This window comes from Cuculus canorus, chromosome 6 (genome assembly GCF_017976375.1).
Source record: "Cuculus canorus isolate bCucCan1 chromosome 6, bCucCan1.pri, whole genome shotgun sequence".
Lineage (NCBI taxonomy): Eukaryota > Metazoa > Chordata > Aves > Cuculiformes > Cuculidae > Cuculus > Cuculus canorus.
Genome location: NC_071406.1, coordinates 14029914 through 14056021, shown reverse-complemented (window position 1 = coordinate 14056021; position 26108 = coordinate 14029914). Strand labels below are relative to the sequence as shown.

At 40.0% G+C, this 26108-nt stretch overlaps 1 long non-coding RNA gene across 1 annotated transcript; it reads right to left on the bottom strand.

The window, feature by feature from the left end:
• Positions 1–11468: 11468 nt before the first annotated feature.
• Positions 11469–16479, bottom strand: LOC128852536 (uncharacterized). Its single transcript, XR_008450445.1, has 3 exons — positions 16376–16479; positions 11965–15237; positions 11469–11604 (listed from the first exon to the last, which is right to left on the bottom strand). It is a non-coding gene; the product is annotated as an uncharacterized LOC128852536 (long non-coding RNA).
• Between the last annotated feature and the right edge of the window lie 9629 nt (positions 16480–26108).

The following is a 26108-nucleotide window of genomic DNA, read 5'->3' as shown; positions in this document are numbered from 1 at the left end:
GGTAAACTTGTGCATGTCAGATGCGAACTTTTTTTATCTTTCAGCCAGGAGTCACTCACATGAGCACTGGCAGCAAGTCAGTGAGCATATGAGCTTGAGTAACTCCTGCCCAGCGGGGATAACGACTGACATTCTCTCTGAAAGAGAATTTTTTTGGGAAGGAATTCAGCAAAGCATGTAGACTTTGAGGACATAACTGCAATTAACAGGCTGTGTTGAGTTGTAGGCTGAGATTCTCTGGTTCAGCTAATGTTACATCTGTTGTTCACAATACTGGATTATTAAGTGTCAAGGCCATGCTGGTAGGAAAAGTAGCCACTAGCCAGAGGGCTTGATTAGTGGGAATCTAACCACAGGGAAGAGAGACTGGCCCGAGATTGCTGTCATCTATTAATAAGACCAGAATGGAGTCTCCACGCTGGCAACTATGAATTATTTAGTCAACAGGATTTGGCTAGAACTTCCTATCAGAGATCTGGCATTGCTTAAAACCTAGTGTAAGGCATATACAGCAGGTGTCTCACCAACTGAGATGGTTTCTTTTGCCCAGTGAGCTTTGGCCCTGTAGAAGCATGCTGGTTCCTTGGAAACAATTGAACTGTTCTCCGCTAAGAAGCATGATTTTTCTTTGTGACAGGTTTGCCACTCAAGGCAATAGTGGCAAACAGACAGCTGACTGTAGATCCAAGGTTTCTACCATGTCCTGTACATGGTTGAGGGGAAAAGCCCCTGAAAGGTGCTTTTAATTTGTGCCAAGTGGCATCCATTCCTAGAGAATTCTCCTTGAGCTAAGTATAGCTCCTTCACAGCATCCTCTCCATCCTTTTACACAGCTCCAGCCAGGAGCTAAGGGACACCAGTGAACAAGGAGCCAGCTACAACAGCTCTGTACCATTGGAGAAATAGCACCGGGATCCTCCTGCTTTAGCAGGAGGAGTGTGTAATGGATAGGCTGGGATGAGAAATGTGGTTCAAACCAAGACTAAAATTTGTATTTGATCAGTGATGAAAAAAACGTGGTGAGCCCAGCATTGCTTTTGTTCTGTGGTATCTGTTGGCCAAGCACTGGTACTGTAGGCTTGCTGAATATATTCTTTTCAGTCAGCTCTCAGTTCATGCTTACTCTGCATCATTTTGGGAAAATCCGATTTTAATCACTTGTCGTAGGGATGACCTTCACGTAACACAGGAGATCTCAGTGTTTTATGTTTTTGGTGAGAATGATGTAAAGAAAGGGAGAGAACATTCAAGCAACCTCACATCTTAGCGAATTATGGTCATTGTTAGGTTGACCCAACACCTTTGTCCAGACTGTGGGTGGATGCATCTGCGGCCTCTGAACAGCAGAGCCTGCTGGCTTCCCCAGAGCAAGGCCCTCTGTGTGGGCTGGCAGAAAATTCCCATACCTGTGCTGAAGAAGGGCAGAGGCAGAAGATGTGCAAGGCAGGACCAGAGGAGAATATGCAGCTGCAAGAAGGGAGTTTGAAATTGAGACTGAATGCCCTTATTTTTGTCTTAGCTTTTTGGCATTAGTTCAGAAGAATAACTGCACATTTGCAGTGATCATCTACAACAGCCAGTTAATAATCGTTGCTATCAGTGTTATGGAACTTCTCGATCAGCAAGATCCAAACTCCAACTCGAATAGTTTTATAATATAAAATTAAATTCCTCTGGCTAAAGAATCTCCTTCACCTTAAGTAGTAATTATTTTTCTTCTACCCTCCATGTATAGAGACAGAAGAAATGTCATGACTGTGACACTCATGGATGCAGCCCAGGAGATCAGGTAGGCACAGCATGCCTCAATTTTCAGTGTTTAATGAAAGTGGCATGTTAGTTTTTTTCATTCCTGTTGAACATGTGTAGAGGTGCCAGGAAGAGTCTTAAACCATTAGAGAAAACAAATAGGGCACAATCTGAAAAGTTTGACAACAGCTGTTAAAACAGATTTGTTATATCATTGCTGAAGGTATTTTCTCCAGAAGTCAAAGGCGTTTGTAGCTTCTCCGTCTTTTCAGCATCACTTTGGGCAATACTCATCTGGTCTCTATTTTTAGTCTAGATAGATAACATCTTTCCTGGTATTCTCAGCTGGAGATATTATTTGTCTTCCTGGGCTCAAATGTTGTGCAGTGGCCATTAAGAATGACCTGGTGTTACCCTAGAATCTTCTATATTTTGATGATAACAAGGTGATTTCTGTCTTTTACAGGGCACAGGCTCCTGCCATTGTCACTGACAGAAAAAATGGGGGAGATATCAAATGATGGGGGCCAGGCTGTCTGACTTTGCCAGGTGTAAATTTCACTGAAGTTACACAACAGGTGCTGTATATTTTGCCAGAACTTCTTTTGAACCACGTGTCTAGTGGAGGTCTTTTACCAGAGGATCCTCAGGAATATAGTTAGAATGAAATGTGCTTCCATGTGCACTGTCATTGTTGGGTGTTTTCTCCCTCAGACCATCCTAAAATTCAGAGGCTGATGTTTTAATTCTGCTGGTATTTATTGGCCTAAAGTTTTTTAACATTTCATTTTCTTTATGGGGATGGACTTATTAGCAGGGACTGTTGTGATACAACAAGGGGTAGTGGGTTTAAACTCAAAAAAGGGTAGATTTAAACTAGACAGAAGGAAGAAATATTTTACACTGAGGGTGATGAAACACTGGCACAGGTTGCCCAGAGAGGTGGTAGATGCCCCATCCCTTGAAACATTCAAGGTCAGGTTGGATGGGGCTCTGAGCAACCTGATTTAGTTGAAGTTGTCCCTGCTCACTGCAGAGGGATTGAACTAGGTGATCTTTAAATGTCCCTTCCAACCCAAACTATTCAATGAATCTATTTCTGGTTTTGGATGGATATGGGATAGGAAGGGAGACATACTGATGGGAGTACTTACATGACAGCTGCCCATGTATTTGAGGGAAGCGGGTGTCCATAAACAGAGTTTACCCATTGTGGGGCCTTAGTCCAAAAAAGGATGATGAGACATTGTAAGGGTCCAGCAGGTGCTACTAAGTTTATCAGAGATGTAGCTATGACGAGAGATAGAGGGAGCTGGGCTTATGTAGTCAGGAGGAGAAAGGGCTTGGGGGTAAGGTGTTACTGGTGACCAAATGCAAACTGGAGGATCTGAGGCTGGATCCCACTTAGGACAGTTGTGTCAGGCTGAGACTAACTGCTACACAATACTGCTAATATTTTTGTAACAAGAATTATATATAACAGCAATCCTGTGAGATTTTGTAAACCTATATTATGGGTGGATACCTCCTTCTAGTTCTGCTGTGTATTTTTACATACTTCTTTATCGTGATTTTCATCAGCAGACTCACTCTCCAGTTTTGTTGAACTCTGTTGAGGTTTTTTTTTCTGGTCAACTGACTTTTCCTGCCTACAAAATGTTGCCTTTCACTATTCTCTCATTACTCATTCATTATTAAAATTAGCAAATCAGATTGGTTTTATTACAGTCCAAAGGAGTATGTTGTAAACAACCTTATCTGTCATAGTAAAATGACCAAATAATTCTATTCTTTCTGAACCAGCTTCTCATTGATTGGTATCCCCTGACCACTTACTCTTCAAAAACAGCTTTTTGCCAGGAGAACATCAATTTCCATTAAAATGGTGATATTCACTTTCTGGTCACTGTTTTGTTTATTGACTCAAGGAATCCCAGAAGAGTAGAAAAACATTACTTTGTTGTATAATCCCAGCCACAAGCTCAGATCTTTAGGTAATGAAAACTAGCATAACTGCATTATTTGTGGTGGAATAATGCTAACTGGTGTCCCGTGAAAATTTGATTTTTTTATTGACAATCCCCATAAATGTGTAGGAATTATCTAAGAGAAGAGACAGGGGCGTCAGAAAGGACAAGTGGATTTAGTGCATAATCAGAAAGGATATATCCATTTGTTTTCTCAGAGTTTTCTTCTGTGGACATAGATTTAACATGTTCTGTTTCTTATTGATGTTGTGAGAACAGCGTCTTTGCACTGGGAAAATAAAATTTTCTGCTCACAGCTTTCCACAACAAATTAATTATTCAGTAGTTGAGAATGTGGAAATTTCCTAACCAAAAGTGATAGGGTAGGAGTGAAGAGAAGTCACATCGTGTGATGCCACAACTGACATAAACTCAGGCATGAGAAGAATTATTTATTTTAAAAGAATGCAATATCCACCCTTTTATTTCTGTTTTGCACATTTACTGTGGGTCTGTAAGACATAAATCCCCTGTCACATATTTTCCATTAAAATACAGAAATTACAACAATGTTTCCACTTGTGAGTATGTACATTAGAAGCAAGGCATGAATTTTAATCATGAGCTAGAGACTCCGTCGATATAAAGTGCAACAGCCCCTCTCAAATCAGCAGAGTTTTATGAATTTATGAAACCACTGCGGTTTTGGACCAGTATATTTCAAATAGATCCCAAAGTGCTCAGTCACTTTGACTGTCCTGAAAGCTAAGCTGTTTTAACCAGTAAGGTCTGCTAGCTGGCAAGGAACAAATAATGAATATTTTCTACATCTCTTCCTTTTCTTGAATTTGGTCTAATGGTTATTACACAAGGTGACTGGCAGGTTTATATTCAATACAACAAGGCTTCCAGTAGATGTCCTTTTTTCTTTCCAAAGCAGCAGAGCAGAGGCTGTCACACCAGCATTCCCCACATCCTGGCCTTGGCTGCTACCTGGGGACTACCAGACTGCAGTATGTGCCAGCGTGGTGTGGAGTGACAATCACCAATCTAGTCCTCTGGCCTCAAAGCATTATGATTTTTGTTCACCATCATCCTAAAGGTATCGTATTTGGTCTGGATTGTTTGGTGGCTGGCATTAACAAAGATACATTTTTTTATAGGATAAGCATTTTGCCTGGTTAAGTATTCCTGGCCAAGCTGGTTGCTGCCATGCAGATTTCAAAGTATCTCAGGTAACTTCATTTCTATGTGAGGATGAGGATACCTTCTATTTGGGGATGCCTCTCTGCAGGCTGTTCACCTTCTCTAATCTTTCTGATATCACAGTGGGCTATTAACATGGTGTAGTTTTGTAGATAGATAGAATCTATTTATGTAAGTATACTATTTCAGACACGTGACCAAGAAATAGAATGGTTGCACTGGAAAAGGGTTGTTGGCTTACGAGCTCTGTGACAGAAAGCTTTTGCTACAGAGTGGTGAGAGAGCTTCAGACTGTCTAAACCTATAATCTTTGAATGTGCTAAATCTGTGTTACCTAAACTTGCAGTCTTTTTAAATTACCGTAAGCTTGTCGTAATTTGCAGATGTAGGCTGGTAAACACTGCATCTTATGTTTAGTAAATAGGGGGGAAAAAAATTAAACCTTCCCTGTAGATTTTTTTCTGCTGCAGTACTTAAGCTTACTGGAAAAATCCAAGGAGGCATAAACTGTCAAGTGCCAAGAGACAGGTAATACAGTGCAGCTTTTTCCTGAGGATGAACATTCGAGGGCATTCTAAGCCTTTCTGCTTAAATTCTGAAAAAGATGCAGACAAAGTAAATATTAGGTTTGTGCTCATTTCTTTTCTTTGCACGTCAGGTGTCAAGGCTCTTGCCAGTTTTTATTTTGGCAAGCCTGATTACCAGGTTTGCTCGCCAAGGCTGTAGAGAACATCGTTTGTTGGCAGGATGGACTAGATGACCTAATGCTCATAGTTTTTGCTTTGTACAGCTTCTCTACTTCTGCTAAAGATTGGAGCACCATAGTTTCGACTTGTTGAAATCCTGTTGTTGCTATTACTTTTTGACTACTGAAGTTAAGTGTACCTGCCCATAACAAAATCAAGTATGTTCTGTTTGAAAGATACCAGCATTTATCAAAGCTTTTTCACAGTTTTTGGTTTCTGGGGGCTACATTTTCAAAGGTACCTAAGGGTGTAATAAACATCTAATGAAACTTGTGAGGTGCGTGAGAAAATAAGTGATAGTCTGCTCCTTGAACACAATCACTTGGGAGTGAACATTTCTTTATTGAGTGGAATAAATATCTTTATTGAGGGACAGATTTCCACCTATTTTACTAGGTGAGAAAAATCTATTAATCTCCCTCTTCCCTCTGCAGGAGTGCTATAAATGCATCAAACTGTGAAGCTAAGTGTTTTTTATACCTTGTAATGACAAATTGTCCATCTTACAGTCCTTTTAAAAGCAGGAACTATGTAAGGCACTTCTTCAGGAAATTGGCTTTGTCCTCATTAAGTTAATCTTTTGCCCCAGAATTTAGAGTATTCTACACGATCACAATTGCTGAACCATGCTCTCACCACAAAGTTGCTAATGAAGGCAACTAAGTAAGAGGTGCCATTAGAATCATTACCTAGTGAAAAGACTGAAAATTATTCTGACATCTCATCTCTTAGGCTAAACTCTGTCCTCATTTGGGGTTTCATTATCAAGATAAAAATTAAAATAATAAATCCAGAGTTCAGCAAATTTGTTTCTGAACTTGAAGCCATATGGTCCTACTGCACAATGGAAACTACTGCAATCTTCGTGATTAAGGCAACAGCAGAAGAGTGTCAGTAAATAAAAATGTGAATAAATTCCTATAGTCATTATTCTAAAAGGCATGAAATAGGTGAATACAAAATTGCCCAAACTAGAAGTGGATAATCGCCATTTACCTTGGCTGTCACTGGGCCACAGTATCGTATCATAATCTACTATCTCTGCAACAGCATCACCTGGGAATCAGATCAGGTCAGGACCTGGGCTGCTATTATCTTTTCCACCTCAATGCACCAAAATTTTATTTTGAAAGTAATTACAAACTAAGTGTTTCTATGTACAAAAATGACAAAGTCATAAATTTCTGACTTTGTATCTGATCAGAGACCGAGACAGACATTTTAAGTAGCTGGCAGAGCCCCTGTTTTATGACTTTGCTTTCCTTTTTTTGGTTTTTTTTTTTATTTTGAGGATAAGAAAGACATATTTAACAGATAATACTCCTTGTTATTTTTTAAGCAATGTGCACATGTGTTTGATGTGTTTATTTTCTTTTGTTTCAGCTTCAGTTATCACCAAACACAAGTGCAAAGCTAAGCACACTTGTCTAGAGGCAGGTATATTGTAACACTAGCGAATGGTTTGCCAAAGCCTCATCACTGTGAGGAAGTGGTAGTGCCAGTTTCCACCTAGAAGGTCTTTTTAAAATAGCATTTAATTCTAGCAGAAGGGAGCTTGATCTGCTGCAGGAAGGTAACATCTGTGCATAGGATGCATCTACACGAGCATTTCAGTTTGGCTCAGGAGAATGCTTTTGAAATGTCTCTCCCAACTCTGTCACCATCACGTGGGATGTGTCACAGAGAAGTCTCGCAACACACCAGCTTCTTTCCTGAAGGATGCACTCCAAAGAGGCAGATGTGGCTCCCGTCACCCTTACGGGTTGTCCAGTGCCAACCCAGACCCAACTGTACACCAGGCCAACAGCAGGAGGGGCCTTAATCCATAGAGCTGCACCACAGCCATCATGTTATTTCACGCACTGAATGGAAAAAAGCCACCTCCTTGTCATTGTCATCATTGTAGTAGTATTAGTATTAGTAGTAATAATAATAATAATAATGTTTCACAACATCGTGCTGTGTGGGCATGACTGGTCTAAAAGGGAGGGAGCCTTGATCATTATGGACACAAGCCAGCCTGTGCCTCCAGGAGCTGGGAGTCGCTGTCTAGCCACATTTTATTTCACAGTATGCACATATATCCTTTAATTTAGAAGAGGAAATGCTGTCCTTGAAATTTTTAAAGTACAGGTTATCCATAAGGCTTTGCAGCACAAAATGCCAGGGAAGTCCTGGTTTGGCCGTTGGTGATAAAGGTGACTTTTGTTCAGCGTGACTCTGTGGATACTTTAAAATTAAAAGAAATAAGACAAAATAGCATCTGTGTGTCTTGGGCCTGGGTGTTGGAGAGTATTTGCATGGCTGGAGAATTATTTGTAGAGTTTGTGTGTTTGCAGCCCTGCAAGCACAGCATTTAATCACTGCCTGGGGACTAATCACAAGCAAATATAAATTAGTCAATCTTTGACATATAGACAAGAAACTAATAAGAGACTGACTGCGTTCTGGAATTAAAAGGAAAAAATGGACGGAGAAAGATCAAAACCAAATTAAAGAATGACAGTCAATGGAATAAGGACATACAAACCAATATATAACCCTTGATTCTAACTTTTGACTCAGTTTTATTCATCAGTTTCCTATGTTTGTTTATCTGCATTTTGACCCTAGAAATATTGTGGTAGTGTAGAAATCCACTTGTGTGCAAGAGCTTGCATGTCTGAAGCTAAAAGTCTAAGTTCTTCTCTGCTAACACTATGTCTGCTTATTAGCCTAGGCAGAAACTAGTTCAATGAATAAATAACAATAGTTTATCCTAAGGAAATTGATTTGAAAATCAACAAGGGAAAGTGCCAATATTTCAGTGCAGTCTTTGCATGAAATATTATTTGCAGAGTATTATTCCAACATATATTGAAGTACTGAATAAGGAAAACATTTACCCATAATAAGCATTTGATAAAAATATTGCTCAGATTTGCCATAAATAATTCAGTCTGCATTAGGTACATGTGTGTGACTGCACATTATTCATATCTTTATAAATGCTATGGTAATTGCTACAGGTTAATGAGTACTTATATCCTTTTCTGTGTAGAATGCTATTAGGTCCAATTTCTCAGAGGAACTGAGCCACCCAGAAATTTAAATATGATAATGGGTTGCAGATATTAAGCGTGTGTGTAAATCCGGCTGTGGCAACATTAGTCACAGAGAGGCTGATAGGGACTGGCATGGAAGGATAATGCAGCAGCCGGAACTTAGAGCATATTCTGTAGGGCTCTGTGGAATTATCTGTGTATTAATTGCACCCTAAACATTCTTTTCTCTTCAGTACATAAGACATATTTAGAATGGATACAATGAAATGATTAAAAGCTGATTAGAAACTGAACAGGTTGCCGATGGAGACACCAAACAATGGATAAGACTGATTACTGGACAACTCAATGGAAGATGAAAACCTTGTGAAAAATAGGACACAATAATCTAGAAAACTCACTGTAAAAAGATCTCCCTACAGTGTTTCTGGTTCCTTATAACTGACTTTTAGAAAAGCAGTGGGAGTAAAGCAGTGGAAATAGCTGGGATTCTGGCATCCTCCTGTTGAGCTCTGGACAGGCATTGAAAAAACCCATGCATCCAAGCCACAGAGATGTAAATGAGGCGTGTATTAAAGTAAAGATAAAAATAGCATATGAAACAGTAATAACATTTTCTTTACATTTAGCTTTTTGCACTTATCCAAAACCCTTCTCATTCTAAAGCAAACTAGAGTTATTTGGTACCATGAGATATTTGGTTTCTGAAAGGATTTTAACTTAAGCTGGTTGAATTATTCACCCTTTGACTTCAAAGAGCTCTCTAGACTGTATCAACCCATATGTCTGGTTAGAAGTTCACATTTGTTGTAAAGCAGTTTTGATAACACAGCAGTAATGTTGCCATAACCAACTGATATTAATTACAGGTCATTAACAAAGCATTGGGTCTATTTATATCACACCATCTCCATGCTTATCTCCATATGCATCGTAACGGACCATTATTCCTGTATAGCATAATAGCCAGTGACCCTAGATAGAGATGTATGTATGACTAGATTGTGCTAATAAAACATTACTTATTTTATCAGGAAACCATGCCTGAAGTCTGCTGAAGAAAAGCAGGGGATTTTAGTGCAGGCCACCAAGAGCACAAGAAGATGAAGACAGCAAAGCCTTGAAGGTACAGGATATTAGCAGAAGCCTTATGCACAAATCTCAAGGAGTAAATTGCTGATTGCAAGAGAAATGAAATCTTGAGAGCTGGGTAGAACCAGTTTTAGGTCCTAACTGGGACATATGTTGAGTTGTGTAAGAGCCTATTGCAGCTGGTTGACAGCACAGGTGGAGACATCTTTAGATGGGACACAAGATTGCAACAAATCTGACTGGTTACACAGGAATCTTATTTCAGAATTGGGTATGTGAATGGATCACTCTGATAGCCTGTATTGATACATATGTAAATATTCTTTTATCATCATATTTGCTTTAGTGCTATATTGCTTATGTTTGGTTTGAGGCTTTGGTTGTAATTTGGATGCAACATGCAGAAAGCTATACATTTTGGTTTCCCTGGAAAAGAAACACCAACACTAACTGCTGTGCTTCCTTAAAATAACCTTTGTTTTATACAAAGCTGGCAGACCTTCATCATCCCAGATGATGCTATTCCATATGTCCAATTCTAGCATAATCTGGTGTTGTACATCTCCAGAAAAGGCTTCAAGAAGCAGATATGTTTAGAGAGAAAATATGGGCTTACAGCCTGTACTGTCTTTACAGGAATAAGATTATGATCTTGTGATTAATCTTTAAGCTAAAGAAAACTGATTTCCCTTGTCTGCCTGCTATTATTTTGTGCTGACGTAGGCTGGTAGGGCAAATAAATGTTTGCACAAAGCTGTACCAGAATCACGCAGGTTTTATAACATGGTCACACGTGAACAGCTTGATGATGTCAAGTATGTAAATGAAAGATGTTCCTGATGCATAAACAGATACTGCATGCTGTAAGTGACAAAGCTGAAATATTGACTTACAAATTAGCCTTACCATCCGGTAAGCTTGTTAAACAGCATCCCTCCAGAAGACAGAGGTAAATGTGAATGATCAGCCATGAATCCACTTAATGGATATTCTGTAAGAATAGATTTTAAGCTGACATTTTTTTGTCTGCAGACAGATCTGAAAAACAGTATTTGTGAAATGATTACTTAGTGCAGACATTTGGTAAGGGAGGGGATGTGTGGCAGCTTCAGGCCCTCATTTTCCTGACAAGGAGAATAAAGGACTTGACTAGGAAAATGAATGGGATTCTCACCCACCATACACTGACAGTGTGCATCAGCTGCGGATCACAGGCAGCTAACCTCCCTTGGGATCACACCGGATCCTGATGGCTAAGGCGAATCCATTTTCTTCCTTCTCTGGGACAAGAAGTTTTGACATGCAGGAATAGCATAACTTCATTCTTTAGTTTGTATTCACACCTCATTGCTAGAGGCATTACTCTTTCATTTTGAAACCTTCTTATCGCTTTGCAGATTTGACCTGCTTTTCCTTTTCTTTTTTTTTTTTTTCATTTTTGAGAGCTAGAGCTACAGTACTGTTTTAAAGGCAGGAAAATTACCCTTAGACACTCACTGAGAGATGCCTTCTCAGGTGGTGGTTGTCCTGTGTTATATCTGATGCTCTCTATGCAAGCACCCTGTGTTTTCAGGAAGTTGATGATCTCCACTATAACAAATCTTAGCATCTCTCTTAAGGACCAAGAGGCAGAATCTTCTCCACTTTCCTATTTGTTTTACGTTCTCGGTATGTGGCCTCTGATGTATTCTGGTTCCCCATGCTGCTTCCCTTCTCTCAGCACACTTCATTCTGGAAAGCCTTGCTTGTAAGTACTTGGCTTCTTCTGAGGAACAGGAGTGCTTTGCTTCCCCCTTCACTCTAGGAGAAAATGAGGTGCTGTTAGGAACTCTCAGGAATAAATAGTTGCAGCTTCCATGCTGAGACGGAAGGACAGAGCATCTTCAAATCAAGCTCTGGTTAGGTCACGCTATGGGTCTGTGCAGGTCTAACCCTCCAACGCAAGGTTACATAGGCCAAGTCACAGTTCTGCATGCTATTTTACTACTAATGCTTCAGTAAGTGAAGGTTTAAGTTAGTCACTTCAGCTATAACAGCTGTAGGCTGCGTGATGTAAAAAACACAAATACATCCATTTTGCTGAATGTCTGTGTGGTTGTATTTTAAATACATATTTCCCATTAATATTTTCTCTTGAGAGGGTATTCATGCAATAATTACCTGGACTGGTTTGTACTGCAAAGACTAACTTAATGACATTTTTCAGCTTCAGAATATATGTTTACACATTATTCTAGCAGGATCTATCTCTCTGTTTCACTGAAGAAAACCCAAGCTGTTCAGGCTGTTAAAAAACAAACAAGAAAAAAAAAACAGTCTAGCAGTTTCAGCAAAAATTTAACAGCATTAAATGATGCATTAGCCAAGACATCATTACTTTTTACCAGATATAGCATGGTGCATTATAAGTATTATTGAAATTGACCTTCAGTTGTCAAATGAAGTTAATAGATTGGAGGCCCATTTGGCCAAACCACTACACTTCGTTTGGCAGGCCAGACCACTGGGCTTCCCTGAGACATGCAGCCTCTTGGCAGTACTGCTGGCGTGTCAGAGCTGAGAGCCCGAGCTGGGTTGGTGCCTTCTGCTCCTGAGGAGGGGTCTGAAGTTAGAAATCAGAAGAGATGGGCTCTGGGCATCTCTCTGCATAGAGCTTGATCCAGTATTAGTGGATTTTGGGCCAAAGGAGACTACATGAACCATTCAATCTGACCATCTGTCTAGAGAATTTCACCCACTGTGGCTGATAATTCATCTGGTACAGCTCAGATTACTGCACATATATTGCATGTAATTGAGCACTGTATTAAAAGAAAAAAACCCAACTTTTTATTTGAGGCTCAGCTTCTGCAAATCACTAATATACAATGACAAAAAGCTGCAGGAAAAACATTGTGAGCCTAGGGGTAGAAGCCAAGAAATGTAATTAATGATGCACGCAAGAAGCTATTACATATGTGGTGAAAGTGTGATCCTGGCATTGATTTTTCCATTACAGTATCAAACTCCACGTGTGAAGCATTAACAGAGCTTCAGCAGGCATACATGAAAATCTGTCACTTGCTACACCTGCCTCAGTGCCTTCCCTCTAACAGCCCCTAAACCTGCCCCTGTGCTCCCAGCTGGGTATTTCAGCCATGTGAGAAATGATTGCTCTTGACACCCAAGAAGCAGGCAGAGAGAGGGGAGATGGCAGCGCATCATGTCTGCGGGACTGCACCTGCCACAATGCCCTGAATGATGCTGGGAGTCGAGTCAGGCTTTTGTGAAGTGAGCAGAAATTAAAGGAGTAATTTATCCTCCAAGAACAGGAGCTGCCAGTGCCTGTGTGCCAATGGGCACCAGTGTTGACAGCACCTGGGGAACAATCTCCTTCGCTCAGAGTTGAGTAAAGCATTCTGTCTTGTCCTCTTCTTACTAAGCCACTGATCCAAGGCAGCCATGAAAAAGAGCCTCTGTGTTTTGAAATTTCCCACAGTTCCCAACTCTGTGTGAGGATGTAGTCCAAATCCCTAAAAAGTAACTGTTATGTTACCCACTTGGTCCACCTGCTGGAAAATTCGATTTCAAATGCAACTGGTAAAATTGTTTCTCCATGTGGTATAGCCATCCTGTACAAAGCCTTACATCCCTTTCTGCCCCACCTCCAGAGAGTCTTCCCCTAAAATGTGGATGAGGTGCCTTACTAGCATCCTCAGGGCCACAAGAAAGGACAGCAAATGAAGTCAGAAATGGCATGTAGGAAAGGTGGAAATTTTAGGAAGGATCAACATATAAGAAGAGCTGGGGAGGTTGTGTCAGATGCAGTGGTTGGAGAGGTGGTAAGAGGAGGTGGGGGGGGTGCATCAGGATCGATGCAGTGTTTGATTAATCCAGAAATAATGATTGTGTACCAGCCCTACATCTGCTGAGTCTGGAAAAACTGATCCAAGTTCAAGAGGTTACAGGCAAGAAGGTAAGAAGATAGTAAGCCAAAGATAGAGTGGAACTGGGAGAGAAGGAAGGAAGATTGCAGGACTGAGAGGGAATAATGAGGCAAGTTGTTGCAACAGCACTGCAGTGTTTCTCTAATATGCTATGATGAACGATGAAAACCTGCTGAGATTCTATATCATAGGATCAGGCTTTATCTGAACATAAATTTTCCCTGTGCTTGTTACCTGAAAGTGATATCACTTATCCAGACTTTCCTGGGATTAGTTCTCTTATAAAATGACAGTCAGACATTCAGCAATTGTGATGTGAAGGTAAATAACATTTCTTCAGTATCAGCAGTGCATCATTATGTCTGATTTGGGGCAGCACAATTAATCACATGGAAAAATGTCCTGCAAAGATAGTGGCTAATTTCATAGGAATATAAAATGTGCAAAAGGAATTGCCTACCCCCCCCAGCAATTATTTCATTGCCTTCAGTAACTCAAATTGCTATTGTTTTTCAAGCAAATTTTCTGATATTGCAGACTGCAAGAGTTTCTGCTTTTGTTGTTGTTTCTTGTATGGTTAACTGGAGCAAAGATCTCCACATAACATTTGGGTTTCCTCCTTAAAATCAGCGAGAACAAGCTTCAGCCCAGGGACCTAGGAAAACTAAATGTCTCCTCCTTGATTTTCCTCAGCAAGCAAAATTTCTCCACCCACAAATGGTCTGACACTGTCCAAACAAAGAAGCTGGTAGTAGAGGAAAGGGAACACGGGAATATTTTTGCTTTGTTTCCTAGTACATGCAGATAAAGAGTAATATTTATCAGCACCCTCAAGCTTATTTTATCTTTTACAGTACTCTATCAAACTCGTATTCCTCACCCCTCCTGCCTTCGTAATAACGTGCCTCAAAACCAGTTCTGTAAGTCACCCTGTCAACTGAACTCTACTCCTGCTCTGGTCAGGAAGCATTGTGTGCTTTTGCCAGTCTGGCTCCATGGGGTCTCTGGTCTGGTCCTGCTTGGAGTTACCCGCAGCTTTACTGAGGCACCTGGCAAGCAGGGAGAGGCAGCCTGGCTCTGTGCTGTTTGCCATCTCTCATAGTGATGGTCTCTTTCTGAGCTGTTTGCTCCCCATGAATCACGTCTCACAGGGGAGACCCAGGAGCAGTTCTTGTACTTGCAAATGGTGCCACTCCAGCAGCACCCAGAAGGCTGAAGTCCTCTGCCTGACCACCAAATATCCGTATTTTGAAAAGCAGAGATGCAAACCACCTGCTGCTCTGCCACATTTGGCCTTCCCCCTGGTCTGTGTCCCCACTACACCTCCAGCCTTGCCAGGAGGTATTCTCATCCTTACCGTTACTTGTCAGCCTGACTTCTCTGCTGGAAGGCTGGCAGCAAAATTAGAAATTAATTTCAAGTCTAGCGGTGATTTTACGTGATTTGGCTGCTCGTCTGCTGGGAACACAATTCAATCCTGAGATAAAGTCGCTGGGCACTGAAAAGACTGTAGAGAATAACAGTTTTCAATCAATACTGACCTGAGGTGAAGACAAACCCCTCTGTGAGAGACAAGAAGCTTTGCAGAGCTCCTATTTCAATTCCCATTAGCATCCCAAATTTCTACCAACCTCAGATCCCTTCTTTCTGAGGATCATTGTGAAGCAAATTCCATTTCATTTAGGTCATGACTTCTTGTTTGATTTTCAAAGAATTATGACCTGCTTGATGGCAGGGCTTTGTGCTTCTTTTTAGCTCTTTGGATGGAAAAACTGTTTAGTAAACTAAGTACCAGAGGACAAGTGTTTATCTTTAATATTAGCCTCTCAATGTAACCAACTATAAAATACTTAGGGTTCTTCCTTGTAAATCTAACAGCTACTAGTTCTGAATCTGCTGCATTTTCTTCTGATGTTGATGAAGTCTCCTTTACTTCAACCCGAAGTATTACATGAGATTCTGCCAACATGAAATCTCTGGTCTGAAACACAGCAAGGAGTCCATGGCTTAGAATGTTTGCTAAACTGATCTGAGATCAGTTACCATATCTACTAGAATAAAGAAAAAAAAAAAAAGGAGCTTTTTCCCCCTCCGTTGTCTTAATCCGTCTTTCTCTATATTAATCTGAAGATGAGCCTGTGAATGGTCAATAAGGAGGCCAGGGCTCAATGACAGTTTGCTGAGCATCTGGCCTTGATCCTCAGCTGAAGTAGATCACGTATATTTTGAAGCTCATGACACCAGCAGCAGATTGGGTTCCTGAACTGTAAATATTTACTTCTACTAGGCTCTATTCAACTTTAACAAGCTACATTTTCTATTCCAGGTCTTGTCCCAGGTTAAGTCCAGTTAAGCAAATTAAAGCATGTCATGGCAAAACAGGGAAACATAGCAGTGTTTTGAAGTTATGGTTTGATTTTTGCTGGAAGCGTGTCACTGGTGCTGTAACTTAACCAGATCATATTGAAGTTTCCCCAAATTATACGTGCCTCCTTCCTAAAACAATAAAAGTGCTAGCAGTCAGAATAAAGCACATAGTGCATTTCTGAATAGCGTGACAAATAGCAAGTTATATTTAATAAGCAGACTCTAGGAATGTGAGGTAACGAAAAATTTGATAAGAGACACAGCCCTGAAGACCTTACCTTACTTTGCTAAAACAGTCTCTGACCTTTACTCTTCTTTGTCCAAGACACGCTGTAATGCATTTATCCAATAAACTTGTCACACAAGAAAGGCTGTGCAGAAGTCCTTGGTCGGGTCCGCCTTTGCTGAAAGGTAAGAGGAGCTCAAGTTGTTTACTGGAAGATGTTGCACAATTTGCAACACAAGTTAAAAACCAGGCTGGCAGGCTCTGTGGGAGCCATACTGGCTAGCAGATGCCCAGCTGCTGGGTCAAAGGCTTGCATAACATGAGGAAAAATAATGTTTATCTGTGATATTATTTGAAGTGTAAACTTCATTAAAAATACCATCTACTGTAATTTTTTTCCAGTTATGTATGTACCTTTGGATTTCTAAGAAAAAAAAAGGACTACCTTATAGTATTTACATATATATTGTTCAGTTAATTTTAGACTTTGTGGCATTGTCTTGGTAAACCATTTCATACAATCAGTTAAGTACCTGATACAAATGTACATAAGTAATAAAGACAGCATGCACAGCTCTATCCCTCTTCCATGGAACACCAGGTAGGAAGCTCTGATGAAATCAGTGCAGTTACTCCAATGCAAGATACATTAATCTCATCTTCACACCACACAGATACATAAACAGAATGATGCTGTCACTGTTTAGTTTTAAACACACTATTCTGCACTGAGCCTTCAAATTTACGTTATTTGGCTCAATAAATATTTGATGGTCTCAGTGTAGCATCTAGTGGAGAAAGGGTAAATAACAGAAAAAAGGCAAAGCAGAGATGTGCCATTAACCCTTGTACACGGCAGGGATGAAAATGCAAACTGTTGAGGAGTGAGAATACTCATTTCCCCAGATCATTCAGCAAAACACTCCAAGGGTTACTCCAAAGCGGCTCAGTTAGCTGGGTACAATGCGGGGCTTGTAATCCTGGCAGAGCAGGATGGTATCACTGGCTTGAATTCAGCTCAATCAGGGCTCTGTATCTGAGGTACACAACTGCTCTGAAGGCAAATTGTGCTTAGAAACTTCCCTACTTAGTTTAAATTTGCTCTTGCTCTGGCAGTAGTGTTTCTGCCCTGGCCTACAGTCAGGTGTTTCTTCCATTCGTGCTAATGCTGTTTCCAGTCTAACTACAGAGCCAGAGCTACTCTTCCCTAAATTCTGTCCTGACTTATCCCTGCACAACCCAAATGATGTGGGTGTTAGTGCAGTGGCTGGTTGCACTGGAAACACTGCAGACAGATCTGGCTCAGGGTGGATTTGGCTCAGGACTCACCCTGGACCCGTAGAGCAGCCAGACCTTGCAGGGCTTGGGAAAGCTGTGAATGCACAAGCAAAGCAGGAATTGTTCCTGCTGCCTTTCTGCAGATTTGATCTGGGATTTAAGGGCTTAGCTTTTGAGATATATAAAATCTCAGCAGGTCCTGAAAAAATGGGGTGCTCTGTATAATTCTTTACCAACAGCAAAATATCTTGGAACATTTTTAGTGCCTTTCCCCCCTCAATGTCATTATTATATCCTGTTCATAAACAAATTAAAGTGCATTATCCATGGCAAAAGAGAAGAAAGCTTTGTTTTCAATAACCATTAACTCAATAGAGTAAAGAATAGAAGGCTTGTTTTGTTATTGTTTTCAAACTTTACTGGGATTCTCTCATGTGTATGATGTATCTTATGGGGAGGTGAACAAAGAAGCACAAATCTGTACACCAGAATCTGCCTCTGGGCACAGTTCATAGTGGAGAGACCTCCAGAAGCATCACTGTTAGGGGAGGGATACAGCTACAAAATTAATGAAGGGGTTGCAGAGCCAGTTCCTCATGATAAGGCATGGAAATGTGCTGCCTTGGGCAGGAATGCAAAGTAGAAGGTAAGTATGTCCCTCATTAAGAGTACCTCTAGAGAATACTGTGATTAGTCCAAAATTATTAAAGATACAATTTCTTTGCAGTTCGTGAGGACACTGCATGTTACTAATGATTTGTACTAGTAATCAATTGCAGAAGCATCTGCATTAGCCTGGTGGCACTAACCAGTACGTAGCAGGAAACTCAAGGGTCACCCATTCTGTGTTTGTCCTTGCTACAACTTCTAGGCAAGATAGAGATCTGTTCAGATCTGTTTAGTCCTTCATCCCTATTAGTGAGCTGGAAGGTATAAAGCGGGGGGATTCTCATTTTCCTGTCTTCATGCAGAAAGTACAGCTGATAGTGCTGCCTGCAAGCAGCGAGGCTACTGAGGTCATCTCCTGGAGTGCCTTTCAGCTCTATCCTAACCTCAGACCAAGCCCTACTTGATGTTTTCCTGTTCCTCTGACCTGCTAAGGGTCCCATCTGGTGATTTCAGAACAAAAACCCACCAGAATCAGGGTAACTACCCTGTTTTCTCAGAACTTAAGAAAAGGCAGTAGATATCACCGAAAAATTCACAATACTGCAGTCTGGTAAGTAAAGTCCAGTAAGTAAATGATCTCCAGACACAGCCTGAAGACAGAGAAAGTGAGCTCCCGATTTTACCTTTTTAAGTGAAGAGGAATGATTTTAGTCGTGCTTTCCACCGTCCAAAAGGTGACTTCAAGGTATCAGTAGCAACAGCATTGGTAAAGCCAAGCATTCAGAAGAGTTTGTTTCCAAGATTGTGAAATACAAAATATAGCTGCATTTTAATTTGCCTTTATTTTTTTCTTGCTTTTTTGACTTTCGTATTTCTGAGTCTCCACAACTATCATGACTAGAAACATTGTCATTATCATTCTTATCATTAGTACTATGGCTGTTTATAACAGTAGTACATGAAAGCTAAGATTGTTAGATAACAAGCAGATTTCATGAGCCGTGGGCAACGTTACAGACCTGCTATAGATGAGATAAAAGCTAAATTAAATCTGCGGTTAATTGGTAGCTTTGGTGATGGTGTCACCACAGAGATGAAGCACTGAGCCATCCTGTCTCCGTGTGTGGTCCCTCTGAGGATGAATAAAATAGGTGCAGGTAGAATAACGGTGTAAATGCAACATAATGCTTCATTATTTTCATTGCAGGCTGTAGTCCCTAGGGCTGACACTTCACTCTTTTTTAGCTTCTCTGTTCTATCCCTGCTAACCCAGCGGCCAACATTGTGTCTGTGAAAACATCTTTTCAGGCTCTATCCATGTAGCAGCAGTCCAATAGTTTGGGAACTTCCACTGGCTCTCTGGTCCTCTTGTCTTTGCTGGTTGTTTCAGAGGACGTCAGGTGCTACACTCCATCTACAAAATTTTTAGGGTATGTATATTTTTAAATAAAAAAAGAACACATACAACCTTTTTGCAGTCTTGATCTAAAAATAATTTTTTTCCACCCTATTAGAAAATGCAGTAAGCGGAACCTTGTGTAAATTGTGTTGCTTTTCATTATAATTAATCTGGCTAATTTCTATACAATCAGCCCAACCCATCTAATAATTCTTGTTATTTATAACACAAACTTTGGAACTACTTCAGGAAGCCAGAAAGTTGATGTTCTATGAACCAAGAATTCAGAACAAGTTGTACAGTTCCTGGAAGAACTTAACCAGTCAAAAATCTCTCTTGACAATTTTAATTACTTTGCAGGGTGGCCAAAATGTGGGTGTACCAGGAAGTAGTTTGCACATATGTTTTGTTTAGCTGAGTTGCTGCTGTGCAATCTTTTGTCTTTTTCTTAGGAAAGGTCAAATTTGGCAGTTTTCTGTACTGCATACTCAAACAGATGGTTAACGCAAGGTAAAAGCAAACCACAACAGACAATAACCACGCTTTTACTTTTCTCTTTAGAGATACTTGTAAAGAACATTTACTTTTGAAACACATCATGCAACGAAGAAAGATGTGTTTAGGATTGGGGCTGCATCTTTGGCTATGTCTTACTATAGGGAGAAAAGCTTTTCACTGCTGCTCACTGTTGGCAGACAATGCCAACCTCAAAAGCTCAACTGTGAACCCAAAGAGCAGTGAGAGGTGACATACAGTCTCCTCTGTTGCAGATGAGTGAGTAGTTCTGTGCAGACTTTTGCAAAGAAGCTATGAAATACCAAAGTAACCAAACACTAAGGTGTTTTTTAAATCCCTAACAACAAAATGGGAAGGGATGACAGAGCAGCCATTTTCTCCTCCCTTGTTTCATATATATTTGTGTTTTTCGAAAGGTTTCCTAATATTTTACTTGAAATGGACCTGATATATAAAAACTGCCCATCTGAAAGCCTGAGCTCATTCCAGTGCTTGCCTTGCAGATCAAGGAAACAAAACCAACAAAAAGCAACTTCTTTACAGACGGAGAATGTGTATTGCTTATCTACACAGGCTGCACCAACCTAAGAGAATAAAATGTGGTGGCCTTTGCTCAGAAGTGTAAATAGCTTTGAGTATATAATGCAACAATGTGTGCACTTACGGTGTCCTTATTAGAATCACTGTTATCTGACTTTAAGCTTTGAAAGAAAACTCTACCTTATGAAAATTACCTAGAACTCAGCCAGATACAGGTCAGTGTAAAGGTGTATTTCTCCATATAGGTATTTACAGAAGGGGAAAGAAAAAAAAAGAAGCCCGTGGACCTAGAATCTGCCTATCTGAGCTGCTTGTTTCATTTCAAAACACTCACTGGATTTTAATTTTTTTATTCTTTTCACGGCAGAATGTAATCAATAGCAGAACTGAGCAAGTTCCTTACAACTTGAGCCCACCAATACTCTCTTGCTTTATGAATGGTTCTTTTTCTCCTCTCAAACACTCCAGAAATTTTCTGACAAGTTGCAAGGCCAGGCAGCTTTGGTGGCAGTTCTTGGCTACATTCCTTAGTGATGGGCCAAGAAAAGACAAAAACTATTTTAAACCATGCAATACAGTTTAAACCAAAGTTACAGGCTTGCTGCAGAAATTACTGGGTGAGGTTCTTTGGGCTAAGTCAAAGTGGAGATCTAACTAAATGGTCATTTTTGGCTTTATATCTATGCATGTGGTTTGCCTAAAATAAAACTGTGATCTATGGATCTCATCTCAAAACTTTCATCAAATCCCTTTTAAGGTTCTAAAAATGTTGATTAGATGTTTCGTTCATTAAAATGTTCTATCAGGATTTCTCATGTTCGTTACCCACAGGATATAACAGGAAACAAAAACTCCAAGACAGATGTCTTTCTGCTCCAGCTGTACTATGAGAGAGACTGAACTGAGTCACACCAAAGGTCCACAGAACCTGGCACCCTGCAGTTGCCTCTAGTAGAAATATAAGGACCGGGCAGTTACAGCTTCATTTCTTCTCCTAATTACCATCTCAGTTTCTGGCAAACCATGGACAGAATTGGAGGCGTTGTCCATCTCTCTGAAAAGCACCCTTTTCTTCCATTAATTTGTCTAGTTACTTCCTGCAGCCCTTAGCATTTTTGGCATCTAAGTTCTCATGACAATGAATTACCCAAATTAAGCAGGTGTTGATTAAATAGTGCTTCCTTCTGTTTTACACTGCCACCTAAAACCCAAATTGTTAGATTCATACTAGTTCTCATAAGAAATGAGTAATTGCGCCCTGCTTACCTTTCCTATGTCAGAAGTGATTTTTTATACCTATGTTATGTCTCCCATTTGTAGTCTATTTTCCAGGTAGTCCCAGAGTACTTGTTCTGTCTTTCTTAGAAGGCATTCCATCTTTCTGACCAACCTGGTCACTCCTTTTCCCATCTTTTCATGTTATTCTGATGCCTAAGATGCTACCACATGTTGAGGTGCTATAAGCAGAATTTTGTATTGTATTAAGGAGTATGATTCCTGAGCATTTATACAGTAGCATTATGTTTTACATTTGCATTTTCATTCTCTTCTTTCCTTATCAGTCCTAACTGCCTCTCTGAGCACTGAGATAACAATTTTAGAAAACTGTTCATAGTGACTCAGAATATCTTTGCTGACTGAAACAAACGAATTTAGAGCCTACCATGTTGCACAGGTAGAGAGGTTTTTTGTTTTCCTCTGATGGACATCTGTGTTCACTGCATTTTAGCTGCTATTTTTTCATCTACTTAGTCTTCATTGTGAATTTTCTTGGTTTCGGTTTTCTTAATAATTGTGAATCACCAGAAAACACTGTCATCTCACTGTTCAATACTGTTTCACTTACCACTTGTGAATATGTTTTAAAGCATAGGTCCCTTTGGAATCTCAGTGGTTACTCCCTTCCCTGTTATCATTTACACATCCACCTTCCTTTCAAAGCAGTTACTAATCACCAAAGGAGCTCCTGTCTTGGGCTTCGTAAAAATGTCTTAGGAAATCTGTGCACACGATTGCTTAATCTAGGCTGCATGTTAAATGCTTTTCATGTTGTGTCTACAGTCCCTTTATTTATTGTTCAGACTGATACTCAGAAAATGCCCAGAACATGTTCTGTCTTCCTCAGTCCCATACATTTGGATTTCCTTTCTGCGGAAATTAGAGTGAGAGTAAAGGCAAGCTGGGAAGAGAAAGAGAGGAGGCAGGAGACAGCAGAGAGTGGTACATACTTGATCTTATTCCATCTGGGAGTTGGATTATGGCTGAGAAGGACTCCAATGTCCCAGTGTTTATGCAGAGTTTATATAAGCCAGCTCTTCTTTGTCAATGTTTGCTGACATTGCTGACATTTTTAAAGCACTAACAGATTTGCAGTTTCCCTCTCTTCCCATTACACGGTGATGAGCCATGTGTTAGACTGACTGGTCTGTTGTTTCTACATTTTCCCTGAAGTCTTTTCTAAAAATTGGAATGTCGTATGCTGCTTTCCTTTCCTCCAGAGGGGAATTTACTCTAAACCATGTTACAAAGCATGGTTAATGGTTTGGTGATTTCAGATCCAAGTTCCTTTAGAATCCTCAGGTGAGAAACAACATCCTGGGAGGCAGGTGCCACGCAGTTTACTGGCTGGCTCCAAAACCATATATACTAAATTTTGTGAATTTTTTTTTTCCTGACTGATTGCCCCTGAAAAAGGGCAATCACCTCAAAATCCACCATAAGGAACAGTGTAGAAAAAAAGTACTTAGCTTTTCTCCTGTGGTTTCCTTGAATACTTCTGTTATACCTCTGTTGCCTGCTAGTTCCTCATGTTCTCTGGCAGATCTCCTGTTCCTGATGTACTGGAAAAGTTTTTATGCTTCAAAATATTTTTTGGCCTGTTTTATTATGGTGTTATATTTAACTTGCTGGAGTTTACGCTATTCGTCTTATGAAAAGAAGCATAAAATAACAGTATTCCGGAAGTGAATGCACAGATGGCATGCACAAAAGGCTAAGGTATATGCAGTGGGCATGTGAAAATATAACCTTGTGCTACTTTGATGCATGTTAAATGTAGTGGAGTTTGTTGAAGGCTGGCTGGAGAAAAATGTACTTAGCAAAATGTGGTCTAATGATGTTTCCATCAGCTTTCATTCTCAGTGGATTCTTAAAGGATTATCTTTTAAATATATTTTTAAAAGAAACACAGCCAACCTCCAAACAGGATAGCAGCTGCACCAAGCTTACTAACACAAATTATTACTTCTCGGTATTCCAACAACTAGTGTTGTGGAGCTCTATTGCACCAGGTAGAGCACAATCGTAGAGAAAGTTAGTCCCTGCACGAAACAGTGAAATGCCTCTGTCATGCAGATTGCCAAAGGACACTGCTGAACAAGCCTGCTTGTGCCAAGGCTACATTTCAACAGTGATCCCAAAGCCCAGTGCAAGCGCACAGGATTTGGTCAACCTCACTTTAAGGTTGTGCCTGTGCCTCTGAAGTTTCCGTGAGCAAAGAGCATATGTTTAAGTGTCTTGCTGAATCAGGACCCTACTTTATAGAAAATGTATCTGCTATTAAACATACATTATGCTCGATCTCAGCGTTAAGATTAAGTGCCTTGTCGCCTGCCCTTTTCCCAGCTAAATTCCACCTGTGGTGAGAATCATTCTTCTTGAAGTGCTTTAATGCAGTGTTTAAGTACACCATCTTGGCAACAAAGCAGCTTGCATTGTATTGCAGTGAGAGGTTTAAAATCCCATTCACATTTTTAATATACATTTCTCTCACAAAAATTATCACAGCTTGGTTGGCAGGTCTTGCATGACTAAGGTTGTTTGCACAAACACATACTATTAAGTAAAGGAGATTTTGTTTGTTCCTGCATTTATACAATAGCTGTGAAGTTTAACTTGTACAAAATGATTTAAGATACCGGCGTTTTACTAGCAGGACATTACTAGTCATGAGCTACACATCCTCCTCAAAACATATCAGTGGCAGTGCAGATATATTTCCATGAGCCAGTTTGAAAATTAAGCTCTCGCTGTGTGAAGCATCTATGCAAAAGGCAGCTTTCATTGCTAATATGCACAGGCAGACTGTAGCGCAAAACTTGCTCTTTTATATAAGATCCTCTACTGAAAAAGAAGGGAACTGAATGCACTTTTTACATATGAAAGGAATGTGTTCTCTTTCGAGTAAATAAGGACAGAGTCACGTTTCAGTTTGCTTGCTCTTTCATTCATCATTTTGAGAAGTGATCACTTGGGGAATATAACACACAACTCAGAAATCAGAGTTCTGCAAAGTAGTTCTTTGCTGAACTCCGCGTTGTAAAATCTGAATAAAGTCTGCACACAAAAATCCTGCAGTGCAGTTTTACTCCATTGGTGTTGTAACAGCGTGAGCTGGAGACCTTTAGCACTCTTCCAATGTAGGGGTGACCAGAAGTACTTTGCACACTATGGGAATCTTCCGCTGCCTTTATTTATTTTAACTTTGAGTCAAACCTTCTGTAAACAATGATTTATAGAAATAATAATGTATTGTGAGGAAATAACTTTGGACTGTCCAACCTTTAACATCTGTATATGTCACCATTTTTGTTTTAGGTTAGCAAAACATATCTTTTCATAACAGATGAAGGTTACAATTGCCAAAAAAATGTTGTGTAGTTTTCCAGTCACATGGGGTGTTTTGCATTGCTTCTCTATTACACTCTTTGTGTAAAGTAATGTATTAATTATTGTTGCTCTCAATCTGAACATAAGTGTACATTTGACGTAAACCAGGCACAAGCATAGCAAATTATATGAAAATGCATGCTTTGAGGCTCTCTACAGATGGATTAAAATGTATCCATGGAATTTGTGAATAAATTTGTCATTTTATTTGAAAGAGAATTATCAGGAAACCAAGACAACTCTGCAGCTAGGGATCCCTTCAGTGCACAGAAGAACGTATCTTGTCCACTGCTCAAGCGGCTGGCAGTGGTTCAGAAATGCAGAGTGCAGTTATTGCATATCTCTAGATGCAGCACAATCAGTTTGTCAATATAACTATGGAGATGTTTGAGAAGAGCGGGAGCAACATGGACACACTAAGGAATGGCATTACTGATGCTGCGTGTGCTATTTTAAGGCTTTATGAAATCACCAGCCTAAGAATTGTTCAGTCCACAGGAGAAATGTTCACATTTCAAACTTTGTCATTTTACTTATAGACTTTCATTAGTAAAGTTTAAATAACAGTAATTTATGAGTGTTTTCTAGACATATTCTTTAAAAAGTCTGTTATTTAAAAGTGCTCCAGAAATTGTGCATTATCTAAAATTCCTGCTTGACTGCCTTCCCCAAATTCAGTCTTCCAGCCCCTGATTCAACTTACTCCTGAAAGGAGATGAGACAACTGGAGAATCCTGTGTGACCTATTACTCAGAAAAAAGCAAGGGAGGCTAAA